General features: G+C 44.6%; 1 pseudogene; it reads right to left on the bottom strand.

The window, feature by feature from the left end:
* Positions 1-2044: 2044 nt before the first annotated feature.
* LOC146194686 (uncharacterized) lies at positions 2045-4568 on the bottom strand (annotated as a pseudogene).
* Between the last annotated feature and the right edge of the window lie 458 nt (positions 4569-5026).

Below are 5026 nucleotides of genomic sequence, written 5' to 3' on the forward strand. Positions count from 1 at the left end.
CAAAATTAAACTGTTCAAAAAAGTTCAGGCAGGTACTGGCAGCCGAAGCGCATCCGCTGGCACAAAACATTCAGCGCCGGCAGCCAGGGATTCCGTAGCGGAGTCGTACGCTCGGCCAAGGCTAGACAACTCTGCCGGCTTAGACACAGAATGTTAGTATATGTCATCGCACTTTTGCGGCATTGGATTTCATTTCGAAGCCTTGGATTTCAACACACCTTAATTGGGATTCATGTTTTCAATGGTACAACTTCAGGTGCTAGCACAGCGAGCCAGTTGTTAGAAGAAACTACCAACTGCACCGAACACGACTCCGTCCCGGAGGAACTTCCGCCACTGCCTGACGCAGACAGTGGTGGTTCCTTTGAGCCTAGCCCGGCGCCTTCGCTGGCACTAGCCGCCCATCAACTACTGCGTCACGGCAGGCAGTGGAGGACGACGTGGACATGCCGCCTCCAGCCAGGAGCGAGCCCATACGCAGCACCGGTGAGTCACTTCCCAATTAGCCAGCTGCAATCTTTGACTCAGTCCCATTTCACGGCTGTTTTCTGTTTCCATTAAGAGCATGTTAAGAGCAGCCGTTTTTTCAAAGGCAAACAAAGAGACCTTCTAAATTTGTCTAGCAACAAGAGATCACGAGAGAATAATCACTGAGCACTGTGACAAATACATTTTTGGCAATCGACGATCAAGAGTAGGAGGTCTAAGTTATGAGTGCAATTCCATCGCTCTGTTGGCACGTAAGAGGGCATCTTATTTTTGTCCGCATTCATAACCCCAATTCTGCTGAATATCGTGGTTAAGCATAAAATGTTCCTGATGACAATGCAAAATCATAACTCAGCATTATTCCGCATTATGCTTACCTCTATATAAGCAAACGTGGATGCACAAAGCGGTTTATTATGATTGTGTGTGGCACTGGAAGCAGTGTGGTGTTCTTTTTTTTTTCAATGCATCAGTGGGAACTGGGCAAGAGCACTTGACGCGTTTTAGCTGGAAGAAATTAAGATTACCTTAATGGCATTGAAAGCAGTGTGGTCTTTTTTTTCAATGCATCAATGGGAACTAGGCAAGAGTACTTGACGCGTTTAGCTGAACGAAATTAAAATTACCTGAATTAAAGCAATTTTAATTTCTTTCAGCTAAACGCGTCCAGTGCTCTTGCCAGTTCCCATTGATGCATTGAAAAAAAAAAAGACCACACTGCTTCCAGTGCCACGCACAATCATAATAAACCGCTTTTTGCATCCACTTTTGCTTATAGAGAGGTGTGGTTGCTTTTATGCATTGTTACTGAGGCTGCATTTTTGGACACATTGTTGTACCCTACAGGAAAAAGAACTCAAGCTGCAAGGCAGGAGCAGGCGCACTACGAGTTCCTGCAAAAAAGGATGAAGCATGATGAATATATGAAAGAAAAAGACTTCTTATTGAATCAAGGCGCATTGCCATGGAAGAACAGCGCCTTACCTGGGAGAAGGAGAGAACTTTGAACGAATTACACCTTAGGGAAGAAGAACTTAAGCAGAAGGCTGAAGACAAAGCAGAAGAGAGGTGGTTCCGTGCTCAAGATTGTGCTGAGGAAAGGCGTGAGAAGGCAGAAGACCGCCGTATGTATACAACCCAACAGCAAACGTTTCTCACAGTCATGGAAAACCTCCTGAACAAAATGCCTACCATGGAAAACATGCTGCAAATGAATAAATAAAATAGTTGTTGAAGTTCCCACTACAGCTGTAGCAGAGGTGAAAAAGGGATATGAGCATTCATTCCACCTTAGAATTCAGTTTATTGTACCAACTATGTGTAGTAGGGCATGACTGTCAGTCACACCATAACCAAGTAGAGAACACAATACTGGAACCAAGGAGAAGTTTGAAGCAAGGTTTTCGAGACAATTTGAATTCAATTACAAGCTTAACAATTAAAACGTGCCTGTATAGATATCCAACCAATCACACGTAGAAAGGCAATGAACGAATCTTAACAATGGCAGTGCGCAAGTGCACATAGCTGTTGTACAAGTTATAGCTGAGTCACATTTAACAGAAATGAGTACACTCTTCAGACTGCTTTAGAATGGTGTAAAAGAACCTTTAGAATGTGCATCAACAGTTCAAATACTCATGCAAAGAAGGTGGGCTCAAAGCAAAACAGTATGACAGACACCTGGCTGCCATACAAGCATGCATGGCAGCTGGCAAGAATTTTCCCTGTCTTGTACATCTGTGCAACTTGTTGCCGAAGCAGTTTCTAATTTTTTTTTGAAGCCCAAAAATGCGAATTTTACCACCACTTTTCCGAAGCCCCATTCTACAGCCTGTCGCACACGGCTCATGCCGCTGTTGAACGCTAGCTGTGCAGGTGTCTGAGAATTTCCACCGAATGGTTTCTTCAGAAGCGGCTTCAGCGGGTATGCTGGGTCGCCATAGATGACATAATTGTGTCCTCCTACCAGCCTCTCCAGTTTGTCGTACATTTTGCTGTCCTGAAGGATCCCTGCACACACGATTGAAATACCGAACAATCATCAATCACAGAACATAATTGCACTGAGCCAGAGTAACAGCTAAATCTATTCAATGTTTTCTCAAGATTACCTAATCTCTGCTTCTGAAAAGCTGTAGCACATCACTGTGATAGATATGACACATGAGCGGCCAAGGCTGCCAAGGATATGGTGTACAAAACATAGATAGTATATGCCTGTTAGAGGTAGTGAAGGGCTAAACAATTTCAAATTTATTTACAATGTATCCTTTTAAGAATCTAAGGATGCAAGAAGAAACTAGTTTCATTGTCCTAAAAGCAAGCTATAGGAGAAAAGGAAAGGAATGTGTGCAAATGAAAATAGCAGAGCTCAAATTAGTCTGACGAGGAGAATAAAGGCAGCATAATGCTGCGTGTCCCTTCCCTTGTCTGTTGTACATGCTGCACCAGCAGGAATGCTTCTGCATTGACCATTAACCTTGATGCTAAAGCCAAACAGTGTGAACTGCTCCTTTCGTGCTCTTGGAAGGCGAACTAACCTGCATCGTGCCGTCTCCCAGGGTATGCCCCATCCAACTGGCACACAATACCATTGGGGCACATAAGTGATTGATATTTCACACAGTGCACTCTCTTGTGCCCCGCAAAATATGCCTACTGGTTTCTTTTAGGCCGACATATAGGCCGAGCCGTCCCGTCAATAAAGGCCCAGCAATTGGGCAGTGGGGCACCTTTGCTTTTCACGGCCTGAAAATGGAAAACATAGCATAAGGAAACAGAAAAAACAGCTGTTCAATGAAGGGAATGCTCTATAAGTCCTTAGCCAAGTTATAGCTGCATGCATTCCACTATTCTTGAGATAACATACTTTTAACGGAATAACTACATGTCAAGTAATTTTCACAGGAGAGTTCTAGATATCGCTTCTATATCTCTTTAGCGCGGTCATACAATTTTGATCAGAAGTTAGTGCTCAGGCAAGTTTGCAGACGCATAATTTGCAATGGGGGGGGGGGGGGGGGTTAAAATGTTTGTGGGTGTGTGCCCATTTGCAGTTACTGGGCTTATGCAGGAATTTATTTAGGTACCATTTCATTTCATCCTGCGCGATCCACATTAGAGTCCTACACATGAATGATTGTTGCACAGGTTTTGGTACAAAGGGAAAGTAAGCCGACTGCCTGAACTTAATTTGTATTGAACACATGCTGCCTTGGTGCTGGAATGCTTAGTCGGTCTGATTAGAACCTCAACAAAGTTTTCTCCGGCTTTATAATATCGCCAGAAACGAACACTGTCACAGAGGTAACAAAAATATTTTAATGTTATTTTTTTCGAATGTGCGTGTGTAATTTCACTGCCTCCTGTTTGCAGTTTTCGGGGCAGTTTTCAGGGGGGGGGGAGAAAATGAAGCTAATTTTATGTGTAAAATATGTGCTGCTTCGATTCCGTGATTTTTATCGTGTTAAGGTTCGTGGGAAACGATCTTTATCTTATCTGCACGTATAGTAATGTCCGAGCAAAAACATGACTTAAGTCAGCGAGGCCCCTGAGGCAGGAAGGAGTGAGCCACTGATGAATATTGCAGTCACTCAGCAAATGTGCAAACGTCATGGTAATGTGGCTGATTACTTGTGACGCGACGGAGGGCATAACAGATGTGTGCAGCCCAAATAGTTCGTGCAAGTCACACCACCTTTTCGGGTATGCAAGGCGTCGGAGCAGAAGGCACAGTGCATCGCGACATGGCACGGTCACTTTCTGTGTGCTTACAAACTGACCTGGCAGGCGTAAAGCTCTGACTAGATCATGCAGATCTTCTTTGCGAAATCCAAACTGCTGTCTAACAGAGTACTGTCAATGCTATCAATATCGAGCTGTCCGAAGCGTTAACGATACTTGAGTTCGTGCTCCCTCCGGCGCCTCATATCATACTCGATGTCATCGAGTGTATAGTCTCCTTTCAGAAGCTATCGGTCCCTACTTGTCAACAACAGGTCGTCAATTTCATCCCATGTCAATCGCGACATGACCTGATTGCACAAAATACTCGAAGGCATAGCGCGAACTGCTAATTGTTCCCTGCAAGAGCAACAACGTTGAGAACTCAATTCGACCGACTCTTGGCTACGGCCGCAGCGTGGCTCGGCTCAAGACAGCTCGACTAAACAAAATTCGTTTTGTTCATCTGTACTAGATGGCGCGGCATAACTCGTATGCCGTTTTTCAAGGCTTGTATGAAAGGTCCTTACGTTTTGCTTCACATACTACCCGTACGTGAAATTAAAAGTAGTCCTGGCGAAATGAGCGAAGTGCACGTAGACTTCTCAAGTTTGCTTGCGTAACCCTGTACGCACGTGAAACTAAAAAGGCTATTGCCTAGAACCTGACTGCCAGCGTCCGGCGGTTGACTCTTGGGCAGCGTACAAGCCTGCACTCTGTTGTTGTTGTGGCTGTAGGAAGAAAAAAAAGAAAATGCACGGGCCTGCTACTGGCTCTGTAGCTGAACCACCTTCACTGTCTCGTGCGGGCA

Source organism: Amblyomma maculatum, chromosome 3 (assembly GCF_055883805.1).
Source record: "Amblyomma maculatum isolate TAMU_Amacu chromosome 3, ASM5588380v1, whole genome shotgun sequence".
Taxonomy (NCBI): Eukaryota; Metazoa; Arthropoda; class Arachnida; order Ixodida; family Ixodidae; genus Amblyomma; species Amblyomma maculatum.